Here is a 20,414-nt window from a genome sequence, read left to right as displayed (position 1 = left end):
TTATCTCTCGTCATTATTCAAATAGGGGATCAGTAATATTATCGTCAGGGGGATAAATGATGTCCTAGAGTTTTAGTTTCTGGCATGATGGTTCTCCATATTGCAGAGCATCTTCTTGTAAAAGATTATTTCTTTGTGACTTCATCAACCTTTTCGACGATAATGGTATTGATACCCTACATCTATTTATCAAAAATAGGTTAGAAACTTCACACCTTTCAAACGCTAATCCAGATAAATTTTCAAAAAAAGTATGCAAAGTTGCCTTACTACCCGTAAGGCCAACACCCAAAAAGTTTGGAATAATTCTGAGAGGGTGCCTTCATGAACCCACAAGGATCATTGGATATTATATTTTCAAACTATTTCCAAATCTAACCAATAAAATTTAACAATAGATTTTAAGATCTGAAGTTACCACATCCTTAAACTTTTTGTAAAAAATCACAACAGTTTTATATCACTCCGAACACACAGAAATCCCGATATTCCCAGAAAAAAAACTGTTAAATTAAAAGTTGTTGGACATTGTGGAAAATAAACGAATGAGAACTGTCTATAAATCGTCTCAATGCTTCAATAACAAAAGGCTAAAATTTCTCTAGAGTTTGTGTCGATCAGCGTAATTTTCCAATATCATTAAAATGTCACATTTTCAGATATAACCAGAACTTGAAATTGTTACATTTGGGAATCGAATCTAATGTATGAGAATTACAGGATTACAGCAGAAAATATCGGAATAGCGAAACTTATTGATTCTCAAACGGGAAAATTCGTGGTGCTTTTAAAATTAACAATCCGCAAACTAAAAAATAAAAAGCTCGTACGTAAAATTTGTAGGTTTTTAAAAGAAATAATCATCGAACATGTCATGAATGATAAAATTCTCGAAATTCCATAAGATTCGAAAGTTATCTGAAAGTCACAAGATTCTTATATATCTTTCAAGACACAAAAATCCCAGCAACCAGAAGATATAATTTTGATATTTAACATAAATACGGGTGGATTAATACTTGATGTTTTTCTTGCAATTTATTTACAACTCGTTTATAACTTGATTTTGCAGGTGTTACCTAGGTACGTTTACAGAAACATGAATAATTGTTTCTAGCGAATCCGACGTGAATTTATTCAAGTATATGGTTTTATCTGACAATAAATTTTATATGATGATCGGAACAAACCCATTTCAATCCAGAATTCAAGTATTTCCGGGCAAACAAAATTAATTGGCCAAAACTATTCTGAACATTTCATAATTGGCAATTCTTCTAACAAGAACTTTTCCATGAATTGTACCTATGTGAAATTCATCATTTTATATCATGTATAAGTACAGGTAAAGTGAGACGGTAAAGTCTCAGAATTTTAGCTGCAAAGCAAATATTTCGGACAAGAAGGTTTCCACGAGTGAAGTGTGTACAATAATAATTTTGATGTTATAGAAGCATTTTGCTTGGAAATATTGTATTTTTGTAATATTTGATTCAATAATCACTGCTTGAAAACAAGGCATGATAGCAATCGTAAGGGCGAAGTGTGCGCGAAAATGATACATTTTTTAAACTTTTTTACTAACAGTATTACTTGAAAATCTTCATGAAACTTTCTGGACATCATCAGGAGGAGTGTTCAATGATACCGATAAAGATTTGCAAAAAAAAATCATTAAATAGTGGAGCATTCTCGCCTTTGAAAAATTGATTCGATCATAGTGCATTTTCGGACTGCTCTGATCATGATACAACACCCTAGAAAACTCTGAGTTTATTGATTTCCTTTTTTTTCGATTTGATAACTATCCGGAAACAAAATTCCGCTTGCATAAAAAAAACTGATGTCAACACCTTGTTGAATTTTTCATGTTCGTTCACGTTTTAAAACCTTTCATTATGATCAAAACAATTGACATAATTATGACAATTTCCCACTAATTTATCTGTCATTGCTTCTTAATGGACCCACCGCTCCACAGCCTTGGCCCCTTCTAATCGAACCGCTCGAACGCTTTCTTTCGCAACTCTAAACAGGCTCGTTAAGTGTGTGTGTGTATACACCAGTAACCGGAAAAAAGCCCATCAGCACTACTACGAACTACTCTTACGAAGAAGATCCGAAACCGGAGCAGCAGCAGCAGCAGTGATGGATCGGAAAATTGCACTCAAGCAATTTCAAGTTCAACTTTCACAATCGGTGGCAATGGCATGATGATGTTGCTGATGATAGCAATGTTGATGATAATCAAGCTGACGGCGACGACGAGGATGCACCGTCCTCCCGTCCGCCCACCGGCCGTCGCAATCAATGTCGTTCGTTTGGTTGATTGTTAATTTTCCTTCACTGCGCCGCGACTTGGGCTGGCTGACTGCTGTTTGCTAAGCGCACAGCCCCTGAGAAACCAGTTCAATCGCGTCTTCTACCCGGTAAGACACCGACCCTCTTTCGTTCCTTCATCGGGGCGAGCTTCGACGGCGGCGGCGGCGGTGATCCGTAACCGATCCGAGCACGGAATGACGGAATGAAAAGTGATAGTGAAATCGATTCGCTCACACGCGCTTACTCGCGAAAACAATGGCAGCACTGTCCGTTGAGCGGGGCGGTAGGAGGTTGTTGGTCGTCTTCACCGCCAGTGGAGCATTTGTCAAGGCCTTCTGCTGGATGTTTTATGATGTGCGTTTATGATAATCATGTGAAACGAAACTTTCATCACATCGCACGCGCGCGTACAGACAGGTTGCTGTGATGAGAAATAAAAAGACAAAAAATCGACAACTTCGTAGGTCGCTTTCGTCCGGCTCATAGCCGTACGCAAGGGTTTCCGCTTGGAGGTTCTCCAGTTATTTTGGAATGCAACCAGTATCAGACTAGGCGTGAATAGAATAGTTCCACATCGGCAGATAAAAGTGAAGGTCTGCTCAACCAACCGTGTAAAAGTTATCAGTGTTATGTTCGGTTCGTTGAACAATTATATTATATAATTATATAATTGAAATTATAATTTTGTAAAATATTCGATAAATGTATTATTTTTCACACTTTTCCAATAATGTATATAGAAAAAACCACTTTAACACTACTAACACTTCGAACGATTACATGATTTTACCTGATGATTAACTACCAGATTTAATGGCATTGGCTGTTCCATATAATTTGATAAGCTCCTATTGAAATCATTTTCACTCGCTGCTTAGTTATTTCTTAACTCTGTCATTAATTTTTATTGCTTTATTTCACCTCTGCAAAATGGTGTGAATCTCTAAAACCCCCGCATACCTTGCCATCTTCTCCCACCCCTCACGGTTGATTGGCGATTGAAGCTCGCTGATATCATCGGGGCCGTAATTTTTTATTTGATTCGATGGAAAAGATTAACTGGCTGCACTAGACGCTAGACGACAAACGAAACCCGGATCGAAGAAAGCCACCGCGCCAAGCTTTTGCTACGAGCGGCCGCATACATATTATGTAAACATAGGAGAAATTACGATAACATTTGAACTGCGCAGTCTGCCTAAAATCATCGAATCCACCGCAAACAAAACCGTCATCAGCCGAGCGCGCATCGTTGCGCGATGGGATCGACCTTTTTGAAAATTGGTTAAAATGTTTTTCGACGTTGTTGCGTTTCTAAAGGTTTTAAATATGTTATTATTGCTTCATTTACCTTGAAAAGTAGTTTTAAGTCATAGTTTTTCCGTTTGATAATGAATCTATATGAATAAAAATAAGTTAGTATCCGTATGTCACGATTTAACTCTACAACGGATTGTTGGATTTCTTTCTTTACGCGTTAGATTTGTTATGTTCTGCATCAGGTTTTAAGCCATAAAAATTGAGAAAACCAACGATCGAATTCTGAAACTGTGAAATTCAAATTTTAGCTTTTTTCCGCTGCGTTGCAAAAACAATGTCATCAGTGTGTCTATTTAACACGTCACGGTCAAAAGCATGCGGCATCCGAACTGAAATTATAGTGGGCAGCACCGCAATGCTTATTTTATATTCATGTCATATAAAATAAGTGTGCGAAAAACTCAAACTAATTCAAATTGACAGCCGAGAGAATGGCATGACTGAGCGCCGTCAACATCATCTGTGCAATTAAAAACCTAAATTAATCCACCTAGCGGTCAGACCCAGCCTTAAACTTATTATTTGTAAAAATAGATTTACATGAACGCTGCAATCCAATAAAGGAATATTCACTCTTTGGGTACTAAAATATTGATGTTGTAACTAAAGTATAAAATTTGAAATTTGAATTAAATTCAATCATCAGCAATATCAGAAACGTTTAAATTGAACGATAACATATTTAAATTATGTTGAGGTCACATATATTGATCAAAGCAGGTATAGTTTTGAATAGTCTCTTAATTTTTTTACTTTTCATAACTTCTGAACCACATATAAAATTGTTATGAAGTTTATCATTTGTAAGTTTGAGAGATGACTAGTTCGTATGACACAAGTTATGTTCCAATAAGTCATGTAATCTTTGAGATAATAGACTTTCGTTGTTTTATTAACAATTTAATACATAACGGTTGCTTAAGTTCGATTATAATCAAATGAAAAGGGAACGTATAAAGCAGCCAAACTTTCAAACCACGTGTTCAATTATAATTCATCAGTTAACCCTTAACTAGCCCGTTCATCTGATATCAATATTGTTCAAATCCGTTGTGTAGTTTCTAAGATAATGAAGTTTCGTGATTTTCACATTTCGATACATTACAGACGAAGTTACAATCCGATTACAGCAAAATGTAATAGGGTGTTATGAGGCAGCTAGACCTTTCATTTGATACTAATTCTGTGGGAATCGGGTCAACCATCTCTGAGAAAAGTGAGTGAGTCCAGGTAGTCTTCGGAATATGTTTCTTTCAATAGCTAGATTTCACGTTTTTAAACATAACAGGCAAAGTAATAATCCGTTTGCAAAAAAAAATCATTAGGGTCTTATGGGGCAGCAAGACCTTCCATATGACACTGATTTTATGCAAATCTGTCCAGCCATCTCTGAGAAACATGAGTGAGATTAAATAGTATCCAGAACACGTTTCTTTCCATAACTTCTGAACCACAAAATTCAAAAGTTAAGGGTTTTTAGGTAGCCCGTTCATTTGAAACCAATTTTGTTCAAATCGGTTGTGCAGTTTCTGAGATATTGATGTTTCGTGATTTTTACATTTTGATACATAACCTCTAAACTAGAAATCTGATTACAATAAAATTCAATAGGATCTTATAGGGCAACTAGACCTTTCACTTGCAATTAATTTCATTGAAATCGGTTCAGCCATCGCTGAGAAAAGTGAGTGAGAAAAAAAGTTTCCAGTGATCGTTAGGAGAAAGTCAATATGTTTACTTTCATTATGTGATTTCACATTTTTACGAACAACGGACAAAGTTACTATCCGATTGCAATAAAATTCAATAGCTACCTATGGGGCAACTAGACCCTTCATTTGACACTAATTTTGTGAAAATCGGTTCAACTATCTCTGAGAAAAATGAGTGAGTTTAAACAAACTTAGGATAACTTTTCTTTACATAACTTTTGAACCATATGTTCAACCATAACGAAATTTGAAAGGTCAGGATTCTGGAGACAGCCCGATCATTTGAAACCAGTTTCATTGAAATCGGTTGTGTGGTTTCTGAGATATTGATGTTTCGTGATTTTTACATTTTGATACATAGCCTCTAAACTAAAAATCCGATAACAATGAAATTCAATAGCAACCTATGGCGCAACTAGACCTCTCATTTGCAATTAATTTCATGAAAATCGGTCCAGCCATCTCTGAGAAAAGTGAGTGAGAAAAAAAAGTTGCACATACATACACACACACATACACACATACATACATACATACAGAAAATGCTCAGTTCGTCGAAAGGGGTCGAGTGGTATATGACATTCGGCCATTGGGACCACTTTTATACCTTTGGTTTTTCCAGTGATTGCTATACCTTTCTAGGAGAAAGGCAAAAATATACTGTTTTTATCAAGATCATTAATTTTTTCAATTAGGTTGAAAGATTTTTCCCGTGTGAATTTTGCATCCTCAGCAGATCATAGCAATTCTTGATAGAGTTTCAATTTCATTCAGAACACGACTGTTTTTGAACAAATATTTTCAATACAAAACTAACTGCAATAGAAATAGAAACCCCATCACCAGCACGTAGTCTTCAACTTACTGTCGCATTGCGTAGCTGAAAACAGACTTTTTTATATCGTAAAAAGAGTGTTTCTTGTAAACAATATAAAATGCAGTGATGGCATGAACTCGTGCAAAGTTGAACTGAGTAACACTTTTCTAGATTTGAATCCAACTTGAATCTGCTTCCTCTCGATAGTTCGAGTTTTTTTGCACCGCACACTCTGATCGATTGAGTTTAAATGCGTGCAATGCATGCAGTGCACGACGTATCCAACGATGCAGGCGCTGATGTGACGCGATGAGTTTTGTTTTTAGATCGAATTTATGCTTTCAAAGGACAATGAAACAAAATGTTGCAGCAGACGCGGTGCGAATTTCATCGCAATTCGATTTTTATGCAATTGTTGTTATGCAGGATTCAAACTCAAATCTAACTCAAGTGTAATGCACTATTAGTAGGGTTTACGTGCAAACCGAAAATAAATGTGCAAGCAAGTTTTAAAACTCACTTGGATACGAGTGCAAAGTCACACTGCCTACTCTGATAAAATGTAATAAAATTCATAATAAAAACATATTTTCGAAAGTTTTAAAGAAACGTCATGTAACCGTCCTCTGCAGAACGATTATTAATGCAAACAGCTAGTCAAATATCATCGTAGATATTGATGAATAGTAATTTGCGTAGTCCTACGTCAATAATAGGGCCACATCTTAAATGCGACCGTGACTTCTTGACTCGGAACTATTTCTAGGTTTCAGTTTATTGCCAGGAAACCTTTCCTGAAAACGACAATGATTTGATATTGAGTTCAGACTGGGGAACGAATGACTCTAGCACTTTTAGACCAAAAATTAGACCAAAAACGGACGAACAAGAAAATAATTCTCTCTAGAGTAGGGAAGATACAGAAAAAACTTGAAAATATCAAATGTCAAAAAGTCATCCTCAATTTAAAGAGACTAAACACCAAACAAGACCCTAGAGTTAGCAAAACGCATAGTCTCAAATTGATCCCATAGCTGAGTTAAACGTTAAAACGAGGCCAGCAAAAAATATATCTTAGAAAGGTCAAAAAAGTGGCTTAAGAGCCAGAAAAAGTTTGGTTTTGAAACGAATTTCAATTAATAACAAACGCTTCCTAATATCGCTTCTAACCTAATTTCGAATTGCATCCAAAAATTATAAATGGCTGAAAATTCAAATTTTAGGAGCTCAGAATAGCACATAAATACAAAATTTCCCCAATATGGCGATAACATGCTGCTGAAGGCTAGCAAATGTCAAAAATATTATCCAGAATTGAGCTTAGAATGGCGAAAAATCGCTTTTGAAATTTAAAAAAGTGCATTAAATATCCCAAATCAATACTAGAGTACAGTTAAAACGTTCCTGAGGAGGAAAAGTCAGACAACTTTTAGCTCAAGTGAATCCAGACATTCTTGAGTAATGTATTTTATCTTCTCACACACTGCAAGCAAGCTACCAGCACACTAACTTACTGTTAGAAGTGCCAAAAAGCGAACGCACCGAATCCGGACAGAATCACAAACATGACCGGACATGTGCTACAGACATGCCTGTATGATGGTGCTTCCCACACAGACGGGAGATCTAAAATCTAGCACTGTGGAAATTTCCGTTTGTCAGTCCGCTATGGAAGACTAAGATTGAATGAGCTGGTGTTGCAATAAAAACTGGGAAAAACCTATATTTGAAATTGTCGCCTACTGCGCTGCGACTTGCCGCAGTTCTGCTTGCTTCTCGTCGATCCTCGTTTCGCTACAGCAATGAAGACTAAAGTTCTGCATGCTAGCTTTTATATGTAACTACAGAAAGTTATACTTCCGGTGAGCGTGCATTCAAGCGAGCAAAACAACAACACCAAATCGTTTAGAAAGTCGTTGTATCGTTTGTATATTTTAATGTCGGTTGTGCTGGGGAAGAGAGGTCACTACCTTGGCTATTTACACAGTAAAAAAAATACATTTGTTTATATGCACATAAATGGAGCATTGGAAGCCATGCAATATTCCGTGTGGCATTGCTGTGAGAATGAAGGAACTGCGTTGGAAACTGACTGATTGAAAGTGGAAAACTTTCGTAACGCACTCGATATTTCCGGTGTTTCAATTTTCACCCATATGTTGCTTTAAGATGTAATTCTACAATAAAAATTGTAGGTCAACTCCTGTTGCCCTACCAGGAATTTGTGAAATTCTTCCGTAAAAATCACAAGTATTCCTGTACACGCGATCTAGTGACCACGATTACTTTACGATTAAATTCTATGTCACATTGGAACTTACTGTTAGCTCTAGAGTGTATTCCGCGAGAGCCAATTTCCCCTCGCGGAACCACTTCCTATCTCTGTTATGCTAATGGCCCTTCTCGGCCTTTTTCTGTTCTAGTACCTTAATCGTGGGTTTGATCCCACTTAGTCTAATTCTACCGAGAGCGGTGAGCCGTGCGCTCTGCCACTCCATCATGTTTGTAAACAATCACCGGTAACTCACCCTCGCGATGCCGGCCAATCAAGTACCCAACCGCGGGCTCTTGTTTAATTATTTGTGCTAACGAGTAGCGGTTTTCGTCACCCAAGCCAAGCGGAAGACTTGGCTTCAACTGTTAGCAAGCTCTGACCTGAAAACCGGGTTCTAAGCATGTCACCTAATGTGACGGAACCCTGTAGTCATGCGGGGTGCCGTTACAAAATAACTCCACTTGGGCTCAAAATATTGAAAAAATGCTAAAAACAACCGGTGATAATATTAAACTACATTATTCCAGACAGGAAAATTTACCCCAATTTCTCCTCAAAACAGTAGAATGAATCTTCGTAGAAGCCAGATAAGGTTGAAATAATAAATGGAGTGAAATTGAGTCCAAAACGAAAAAGTGCTTCTAAGGACCTGAAAAGGGCGAAAAAGAACCCGAATCGAGCTCAGAATGGCAAAAAAAGGTTCTAAATAAAGTCTAGAGTGGACAAAAAATGCATCGACAAAAGGGATGAAAAACCTAAACTGAGCTCGAAATAACAACAAAACGCTTTTAAAGGACAGAGAACGACTACAAAATCATTCTTATTTACCTTAGATAAACGCTGAAGGCCACAGAAGAGTAAAAAATACAATTCCAAGTTGAGTTAAGAAGGACAAAATAACGCCTCTAAAGCCGGAGAAGATGAAAAAGGTATCCCAAATTTGTTCTCTCATAATGGCTAAAAATAGTCTCTAATAACAAATCTCCACTTTGAACTCAAAATACTGAATAAATGTCAGGAAGGGTTAAAATCAAACTGCATTATCACTAATCGAGCATAACATGTTGAAGAACGTGTCTTACAGACAAATAATTTGACCTTAAAATATAAAAAATACAAACGCAGAAAAAGTGCTTGAAAAAATCCCAATTTATCTAAGAATTGCTAGAAAAACGATAAAGCGACAAAAATATTTTAAATTTAATGCTGAGTAATTAAAAAAAGGTCCTAGAAAACCAGAAAAAATATCAACACTTTGATTTCAAAATGAGTTCAGGATAGCGAAACAATGCCGAAGATCTAGAGTATCAAAAGAGACGAAGAAAAAAAAATCACAATTAGGAAAAATGCTTCTAAATCTCTGAGAAGGCCAACCAAATCATCCTAAATCGAGCTCAAAGTGGCCAGTAAACGAAACTAGGCTGAAATTTAATTCAATTAACTGTTTTCGAAGACAAGGAAAAAACAGAATAAAATGATATCAAATTGATCTCAGAACGGCGAAGAATGTTTCTAAAGACAGAAATCAGGCCGCAATTTGAAATTCTAAACTGGGCTCAAAATAAATATAAACACCTAGAAAAGATTTTATTTTATTTAAGAAAAAGGCAAAAAAATATAGCCTTATAAATAATCCTCTCATGATGGTGAAAAAGCGAAAAATATCAATAAATAAATTTTGTCAAGACCGAATAAACTTTTAAATAACAGGATAATTATCCCAAATTAATCTGGGAATACACAAAAACGTTCCCGAGAACAGAAAAGTCGACCAAAAACTAGAATGGAACCAAACTATCTCAAGAAACACTGAATGGACAGAAAAAATTACCGCAAATAATAAAATAAAAAAAACTAGAAGCCAGAAAACATGAAATATAATTATCATTCACTCAGAAAAAATCAAAGATTATCTTAAGATTGCAAAAATAAACGCTTCAAAACCAACAGTTTTCCCAAATTTGGCTCAGAATGGTTGAACCAAGTTTTTAAAAAGCCGGATAAAGTGCTAAAATAGTGTAAAAACACTTCTGAAGATAGGAGAAAGGCATAAAAAAATATCCTAATTGGGAAACACTTCTAAACTGATTTCGAATTGCACTAAAAGGTCAATAAAAAACAAAAAAGTACTCCAAATTGAGCCCGGAACGATGAATAATATATAAAGATAATCCGAAATTGAGCTCAGAAGGATATGAGAAAACGCTCCTGGTCTACTCAGAATGACGAGAAAGCCAGGAATAGAAAAATCCAAAGTTGAGTTTGGAATGGGAAACAAATACTCACAAAGACCATGGCGATAAACGCTTCAATTTTACTCGGAATGACGAAAGATGCCTATTGTTATGGTTCCAAATCCATTTCATGCTAGAAATAATGAATAACTGCCAGGAAACACAATCTTAAAAGCCAAAAAACGAATAAATTCGAATTGATTTCAAAGCTATGAGGAAAAAAACTATTCCATACTGCAAAAAAACCAAAATTTAATTTCAATTGGTTAATAAAAAAATAGTATACAAAATAGTGGAACAAAATCTAACAAAAATCTTAAAATCGAAACCTTTCCGAGTCTGTGGGCATCTAAGCATTACGGCAGAGTAAACTACTCTTCCAAATATGTTTCTTTCGTTTGCTGGAGGATCATCAAGATGTTAAGAAGTTAAGCTGAGATAAAAGTTTAGTGTTCAATCATCGACGTAAAGACAAACGTCATGCTCCACTAGATTTCGGGAAACTTTTTGTTTCCGTATAGTGCTTCAAACCAAACTCAATCAAGCGAGCTCACACAGGATGGGGAAAATTACTCATTACAATAGGTGAGGTACCATAATGCTTCACACAGACCAACGGACGTGGACCACTTAAGCTGCTGCTCACTGGTTCATCGATCAAGATTGAAGAGCTGAAACCACTTCACAGACTATGCGGGCCTGTGTTGAAGTATGACTACGACTACCTGCGAATGCTAGCCGAGCCCTCGCTGTGGTGATGCTGCTGCTGTACAGAACGTTTACCTCACCACAGCAGTCGGGGGAGGAGGATTCGATCGTTGATGGAGGCGGAGATGGAGGTAAACCATCACGATCATTACCATTCGGCGATTCGGCGCAGCGGGAAACTAGATGCAGCACAGCAAAAAGAGCAAACAAAGACCACGAAATGAACTTTTTCGGAAGGGGTTCTGAACCTTCATACATAAGTGTGCTGTTTGGAGGGCAATTTTCATGATTTGGCTGTACATATATGAATATGAATAGCTCTGAAGTTTCAGTGACTTGAGTGAGATTCGCAAACGAACTCGTTGCGGGACGACATCGAGGAAAGTCGACGTTTTTTTTCGAGATGTCATCTCGTTTAAATACCGCCTAGAGGTTTGGCTCGCTATTAAATGTAGCAAAACAAAGCTGTAGCCCATGTGTGTTTGCCCCAAACAAAACGTCATCGCGTTCGTGTTGGCTTAAGCTTACTTATCCACACTCACACAACCATCTTCCCGCACGCCATAGATGGAGAAAAGGGCCATAACAAGAACACACGCGAGAAGAATACCGTATTCTCCAGCTTAAGGTGAAAATAAACGTCGAAACAACTGCGCAAAAGGGAAAAGGAGAAACTCTCGTACCTACGGCTACGACCAGGCGGGCCAAGCCGGGTCGGATCAGACCAGGGTCTCTCCCTGCCGCCGCTGTTGTTGTTGTGGAGGCTCCTCGTGAAGAAATTGAGCAAAATAAATAGGTGTATACAACGTGAGTCGTAAACATAAACATTGGAACACCGGTACAGTGCTCCCAACGCCGAACTAATACAGAGCCACGAAGGTGAGGTAAACACAGCCTGATACCTGCCCCCTGCCTGGCGGCAGCAGCAGCAGCAGAGGGTTTTGTTAAGTTGAGTATGGATTACGAAGAGATTACTGAATCGGATAGAGCCAAGCGGTGGACAGTGGAATCAATGCTTAAAATGACGGACAGAAATCATTTCTAACGTTTTAGTGTGGCCTAACTCCAAAAATCTAATCTAATCAATTTTACATAGTTTACAAAGTTGTTATAGTATTTCCCGCTAGATTGACGTGAAAAAACGCAATCTTTTTATCGAACTTGTTTAAGTTGAGTGAGTTTAAGGCATTTAAAAAATCTTTCTTGGTTGGTTTAATAGAAAACACTAGAGGTGAGTTGAATGGTACTGAAAAAAGCATACCACAACAAGACAATTTGTACACCAAAAAACAATTTTGTTGAGTATACACGTAAAAAAAATGTTTTGCAAAGGAACAAACAAAAAAAAACAATCAGAAAATTGTTTTCATGATGGTTGAGTTTCAGCAAATTTGTTAAATTTCCTCCAAGAATAAGCGTGTTTCAATGTCCTAATAAGATTCACTACTTTGAAAAAAGACTCAAGAGCATTGTTTTTTTCTACCTAAAAATCAGGGAAATAATTGGAAAGGTTGTTTATAAGACACAACCGCATGATTACGACAAGTAGTTGAGATTTTTCTACCACTCGCGCGTCTTGTTGTAATCTTTTGCTTATCTGTTAGCTGTTATGAACAACTCAGTAGCTGATAAATTTCTGAAAATAGTAGCAAATACTATCGAGGTAACAACAGAACAAGAGTCATCCCACACGTCATGCAAATGGCAATCTATAATATAGGGGAATTTGTTTCTTAGCACTCCAAAACCATTTGACTCTGCGTGGTAAAATATTTACATCACTCACCAAAACATTGCTGTTAGTGGTAAAGCTTAATTTTATTCACAGTTCTATAAAAGCATGTATTCAAATTTGATTTTGATCTACTTATTACATGATTCAAGGTTTACAATTTACGTGTCTTCAAAAGTGCTAATACTGATAGACCCAAATAGGTTCAATAAAAATGAAAAGTTTCAAATTTTCACACGTTTTAAGCACGTTTTCTCGAAACTATGAATTATGAGTTGTTCGTTATTCGTTTTGCAAAGTCACTGCGAATCAATCAGCACCCGTGTTTCATTTCCTTACTAAAATATTTCCTTACTGAGATGATTACAGTTCTAAGCAGTAAAAGCAAAAAGCCCTTACTATTTCAATTAAAAATATAAGGTCGTCCTTAAAAGGATGGTTGTTTTTATTTTTCACAAAACTGAGAACCTGCCTGTATATCGACGGTGCTTCCAACACAGAAGGGAGATCCAAAAACAAAACCTTTTTTTTTTGTCGGGAAATTTGTTTACAGACATCTGAGAAGAAAGCTCTGGGAGTGGGGTTAAATTTAACCCCACCCACTAAAACCTCTCCAGTCTCCAGCCCTTATCTTCCTGCAGCGATAGTTAAGTATTACTTCGGAAGTGGCTTTTTGTGCTTCATACACCTATTCTACTCTTATGCCTCATAGCCAATCATCTGGAGGCTGGCAGTTGGCGACCAATGGCATGTTAGTGTTTGACTCGTCACACACATTGTAGCTCCAGGTCTATCTGAGGCAGCTGCACAGACCGCACTCCAAATATCCGGATCTTCGCCCATCTTCCGTGCTGAGTTGCCCGAAGTTATGTCTGACCCCCTCACTACCATCATATCGTTCCTCGCACGTGCCTGACAGAGTCTGTATCTGGAGGAAATCCTCAATGGCGCCTCTCAATGTACCCTTCGCGAAATTGAACCATTCTCGCTACCATGTGACCATCGACGAAACCACACTGGCAAGAAGTTTCTGCTAACTGCCGTCCACAGCTGAGCTATTCTAGATATCTAGATAGTGCTGCAAAAGCCGTTAAGGCCCTTCTACAGACATGGTTATCGTGGCTCTTGAACGTAAACTTGTCGTCAATCATAACCCCCGGGCGTTTCAAAGATCGCTTTGAGGTAATGGTGCAGTCTCCAATTCTGATCACCGTCTGTTGCTCTGATTCAGAACCGTGACATCCGTCTCATGATGCGCTAACTCCAGTTTCCTGGAGTGCATTCAGTCCTCGACTTCGCATATGCAGTGCGCGGCTGTCAGCTCGACCTCTCCAATCGATTCTCCGTAGACCTCTATCGATATGTTTTCCGCAGAGTTGACAGGGAACTTTGGCTTCAATACTGCGTCGTACATGACATCCAACAACACCTGCGTTACTTGAAAAGCACTTCTGACCCTCCTTGGTATTGTACGATACCGGTACAAGGATGCTCCTGTGCGTGAGCACTATGGAATCCCAGTTGAAGCTATTGAACGCATTCTTCACGTCAGTCGTAATGATTGCGCAATAGCGAATGCCTCTTGTTTTCGCTGGGCAGCCACCTCACCGTCTTGATGACGGAGGGAATAGCACCTAGCGTGGACCTACCTTTCCGGAAGCCGAACTGGTTACTTGCCAGACCACTTACACCCTCTGTGTACTTCACCAATCTGTTTAGGGTTATTCTCTCATATCCTTCACAAAACTTGAATCACTGCTCAATTATTCATCTCTCGACGCCCTCATATTGATCACACTGTTAATCATGAATGAATCACATTATCATAAATGAACGTAGCCGCAGCCCGTCGTAGTAGGTTACCTAGATATCCGCTGTAGTTGTTTACGTGCAAAATTGGTAACCTAGGTAACCACTGCAGTGCTGTCGATTTATGTCATTTATGTCGGAATAATTTAACATTTTCAGTATGATTTTTTCGTATTAACAGAAACTGATTTGGCAACTTTTGATTTTCTTCAAGGCAGTGAAAACAGATAAAATTACATACAGTTGAAATTCAGGAATTGTAGAAATTCATCTCATATATTTCTGCTAATTCAAGCTTGTTTTTGGAAATTTGATGTGAACATTTCAAAGAATAAAATATTCTTAGTGTAGTGAGTAATTTTGTTTAGTGATTAAAATAAAAAGTGGTTTGCTAGTGATGAAAAAATCTTCGGATGGCTGCTGAATGAGTCCCGTTGTAGCCGTATAGAAAAATGCTCGGATTTGGTTTTTTGAGGTAGGTGATTGAAATAAATGAGTTTTCGAGTGCAGATGCCCGATTATAATATCAATTTTAGAGCTTTTCAGTTAGTTTTTGAGGATTCTACTTTATAAGAAATCTAAAGTGAACCAAGAAGAATCTAATCCATAAATAAGCAATTAGAAAATAAGCATTGTCCCAGTTTTAAATTGTGTTTTCATGTTGTATGAGATGGATATATGCGCTGAGATGAATAATGGAGCAGTTTCCCTATAATTTCTTTTTTTTCTGAATTATATTTTTTTTTATATTTTTTTTATATTTTTTATTTTTTACCTGTTTTTGGCTTTTAGGAGCGGTTTTTCGCAATTTTCTGATCTTTAGATCTCTTGCGTGGTTTCCTCAGTTAAAACTCATTTTGGAATCAAACTCTCGGCTTTGTTTTTGCCTTTAGGAGAATTTCGTGATTATTCTATATTGAATTTGAGATATTGCTATGCTGTTTGTTGATTCTTCGAAAGTATATTTTCTCTCCACTCTGTGATCAATTTGATGCTTTTCAAACCATTCTTTTAGAGCTTTGTCATTCTGAGCTTAATTTGAGAACCTTTCTAGCTTTTTTTCCGGCGGTCAAAAATGTATTGTTTTGCTATTTTAAGACTCCGCCATTCTTCCGTGCTTCCGCCATTTTATTGTGCTTAGCAACCTTACTTTTGTCATCCATTTGGGTTCAGTTTTTTGTTTTTTTTTTTCAGACCTTTGAGCGTAGTTCGAAATCATTTCTGGATCGTTTTACATAATTGTTCTTTTTCTGCTTGGAAGCGTTTTTACGCTACTCTGAGCTCAATTTGAGATCATATTTAAGGCATTTTAGGAGCTTCAAAGTAAGGCTGGCAATAATAAATCTAGTATTAAGGAGTTAGTTAATATTTTTTGCCATTTTCTGGCTTTTGAAAGCGGTTTACCGTCGTCTAGATTTTTCTTTTCGGTCTCTTCAGGTCTTCAGATGTACTTCTTTTCCATTCTTAACTCAATTTTGAATCATTTTCACATTTTCTAGCCTTACTTGTCATTCTTTTAGGAACTTTTTTCATACCCTTCTGTGCTTAACTTCGGGTTTCTTAATATTTTATTCGCCATTTTGGGGTCAAATTGGAATACTTTTTTTTTGTCTTTTTTGACCGTTGGGCGTAATTGAAAATCATCTGCGAAACGTTTTACCCAATTGGATTTTTTGCTCTTCTCCAATCTTCAGAAGTATTTTTTTACGCTATTCTGAACTCGTTTTTCTGAGTAAATTTTTATTCTTTTAGTACTATTCTGGTATTTTACGTCATTTCAAGTTTGATTTTGGAACTTGTTTTGCCTTTTCTGACGTTGGGAAGTGTATTCTTCGCTAGTTTAAGTTCAAACTTAGGTTATTATTCATCCTTTAGACAGGTTTTTGTCTATTCTTATCACCTTTTTAACCTTTTTTTTAAATTATTCTGAGCTCTGGGGTCTTTTTTGATCTTTAGGAGCGTTTTCCTGGGAATCAATATTCTATAACGATTTTTCCGCTTCCAATTGTGGTAACTTTTTCAATCCATTTGAAACGTTATTTCGCCTTTCAAAGCTGGGTTTGTGGTAATTTAGTTCATTCTCCTGGTAACACAAAAGAAGAATATGGACCTCGCAGAGATATCACATCAAATCAATGTGATCGCAAAAGCAAAGCTAACGAAACAATAAAGATAGTAGAAGAAAATATATTCAGAAGAAGTCAGTGAAAAAACAAGACAGAAAATCGGATAGAAATGATCATAAAACGAAAAAAATCCCTTTTAGCAAAATTATTGATAAACTAAAAGAAAGAACATAAATAATTCAAACATTTTGCAAAAAGATAAACGACATATTTCTAGATAATTTGTAAAATTCTGCTTAATAAATACAAAGTAAACAAAATTCACAAAACTTAATTGAACTAAAAGAAATCAGATAAATAAAGTTACAGAATCGTTAGTTAAAAAAGGATGTATTTCCAGAACATAACAGCAATTTAAAAAAAAATAAAACACTTAGTACAACATAAAACAAAAAAGTGTTAAAATATAAAAATGAAAAATTAAATACCGAAAAATGTAAACAAATAGTCTGGCATTAATCGAATTCATGAAACTGGTGAAATTGTCGGAGTACTGTGGCGGTTTTTAATGATTAGACCAGAAAAATAGGAAAAAATTTGACGTGAATTCTGCCTCATCATCAGATATAGAGGTTTTTATGAGGTGTATATAACTTAGCGAGTATTTTTTTACAAAATAATCTCCTATCGAAAAATTTAATCAATTTAAAATAAGTTTGGGTCTATTAAAACAGGTAACATGAGTCGCTTGGCTATTATTTTCTGGTTGTTTTATGTACTCTTAGTTATACTAACAGTTTAAAAAAAATAGTTCAGATCATTTTATTATTGATTTTAGTTCGCTTATGAATTCGCGAATAATATTTAGCAAACAAGTATAAAAAACCAAACCGAGCTGAATCGTCATCTAAATGCAACCAAAAACTGGTTCTCTACACTACCAAAAGATCGACAGCTTGGGGCCTGGAATGGGGTAGCACAAAAAGCTTCAACAAATGCATGCGCGGCGGGACTGCGGCGGCAATTATCATTTCACCGTCGCTGGATGACCGACTGCCGCACGTGAGAGTGCTATGCTTTCTTCCCCATTCACTGCGACGACGCTGCTTGTTTGACTAGTTTTGCTTGGCTGGTTGGCCGACTGGCAAGTGTGTGGTTCCGCGGAAGTCTCTTTATCCGAAACATCGTACGCAGAAACAAAACCGGTTCGGCGTTGATGCGACGATGATGCAACCCGGTTTTCCGGGTTTGCGGAAACACATTTTGTGCATCATTATGGTTGAGGTTTCGAACCGATTCGGTCAACGTCCGCTTGCCACTGAGGCTTAATTTAATAATCATAAATTTAAGCTCCCTTCTAAAAGCGGGTTGATCAATCCACAAACCAGCACCCAATCGATATATTCTCGATTCCGCGAGACGCCAGTAAGGCACGGCCGGCATACTCTCCCGCATTCGACCGTAAAATAAAGTACACTTAGCCAATCCCATTTAAAGACCACCCGCACCCCTTCTCCCAACTTTATCAAACTTCAACCAAAACCGCAACAGAGTGTTAGGGACAGAGAAACTGACTGACCTTTAGCGCTTTTATGTTGCCTTTCTACCGCACCAACATTCAAGCACAAAACTGCCTGACACTGGGTACTGTTTTTAAGCCCGCTCCAATCCAAGCTGGTTTAATCCAATTAAGCCAATCCGCACGGTTTCGTGTCGATTCGGGTCAAATGCAGGCAGATTTTTTCACGAACAAAACACCAATCGACACGTGCAACGGCGAACCGATTCTATACACCACTCTCTACTGCGCGCTGGTTGCGTTTCGCACGCTTTGACAAAACCTTAATCTTTCACTTATTTTATTTTTATCTTCGCCTTATCCACTTGTATTCTTTCCACTTCATTCGCTTTTCGTTAATTTATTTCCTTCTTCCCGCATCCATTGATCGGACAGCGCAACTACCAACAGAGGCGCTAAGCCAGGCACGTTACTTTTTTCTCCCGCTACTCCCTCCGGGGCTTCCAACGCAACGTAAGCACAAATACCAAGGAACACAGAAACACTTCGGGGATTCGGTACTAAATTAATCTCAAACACTTTTGTATTTTCTTCAAAAGGATTTTTGTTTTCACACCTTCACCTGTTTTGGGGCTTGCTTTGACTTGAAATAAAAGCCTTCACTTGTCAGTATTTTGAACGGCACGAACCCGAAAACGAACATTCGTTTCCCATTCACAACTCACAGAATCACTAATTCAACACAGAAAATAACACCAAATATTGATCACTCCCAAAAACAAAACAAAATTTGGAACAGGAAAATATACTGCCGAGCGACGGCAACCGAGGACCTGTTACCCGTTCGAAGTTATCCGACCGTTTGAGCCTGCAACTTTTCAAATGAAAAGTAGACTTAACTCGCTGTCTCGTGCGCACACCATTCGTTCTCTTTCCCACGGAGCAGCAAATAAAAGTAAGTGAACAAGAGAGAGAGAGAATTAAAACGAGAAACGTGCTTGCCAAACGGCGTGCTCGTACAGAAGAAGTGATGGGAAAAAGAGATTGGAAGGAGCCTGCAGTGGTGGCCCACTGGTGGGCTGAAAGACGCAAAACATGCATGCGCTCTCACACATACACGCTAAAAGAAACTGGTTTTGTTTACTGTTGCACTTTAAAAAACCTGAGCATGCTCAGGTTGGCAGCTCTGGGCGCGATCGGGTGGAATCTAGATCTAGCTTAACTTTATCTAGAGAAGTTGGGGGGAAAAGGCTTGGAATTACACGGATGGGTGTTATTGTATACTTTCAGGGCAAATTTCTGTTGATGCAAGGTAGTGTAAAAAGCTCAAAAGAGCATCAATTTGTTTAATTCATATCCCACAATTTAGAGTCAATTTTCTAATGTAGAATCACAAACACAATTTTTTCAACAATTTCAAAAGAAAATCTAGACAATTTCTTAAAAGCCATCACTTCACAACTTTTCTCTAACTCTTGTCATTTTTTAGATATATCCAATTATGAAAAGGTTTAAAAACTCCAAACTTTCTAAATGATAGACTAGATAAATTTTTAAAAGAAAGGTATGCAAATTTTTACTTGTTTCTTGTTATTCCTGAAGAATTATAGATTTGGCATTTAGAACTTCAATTTAGAATCTTCTGGTTTATTTTGCTTCTTTGCTTTTGTGCATGTTTGCTTTTTACCTTTTCGTGGTTAATTTTTTTTATATTTGTATTATTTTTTGCTGTTTTATTATTTTTCTTCTCGGTTTTTCACAATCTACTGTTATGCATTTCGGTTTATTAGCTTTTGGCTATTTCGATTTTTTGTTTTTCAGAATACTACGTTTTTGCAGCTTTTGTCTTTTTGCTTTCTTGCTTTTCTACTATTTTATTTTTATTTATCTATCATTCTTT

General features: G+C 37.2%; 1 protein-coding gene across 2 annotated transcripts in view; it reads right to left on the bottom strand.

Annotated features, from left to right (window-relative positions):
• LOC129717898 (uncharacterized) overlaps positions 1 to 19,365 on the bottom strand; it is a 309,945-nt gene extending 290,580 nt beyond the window's left edge. For both annotated transcript variants that reach the window (XM_055668165.1, XM_055668166.1), the window contains exon 1: positions 18,575 to 19,365. The gene's annotated coding sequence lies outside the window, so the exon portion shown is untranslated. The remainder of the gene's footprint in view (positions 1 to 18,574) is intronic.
• Between the last annotated feature and the right edge of the window lie 1,049 nt (positions 19,366 to 20,414).

Source organism: Wyeomyia smithii, chromosome 1 (genome assembly GCF_029784165.1).
Source record: "Wyeomyia smithii strain HCP4-BCI-WySm-NY-G18 chromosome 1, ASM2978416v1, whole genome shotgun sequence".
NCBI classification, from domain to species: domain Eukaryota; kingdom Metazoa; phylum Arthropoda; class Insecta; order Diptera; family Culicidae; genus Wyeomyia; species Wyeomyia smithii.
This window is presented reverse-complemented; position numbering and strand designations above follow the sequence as displayed.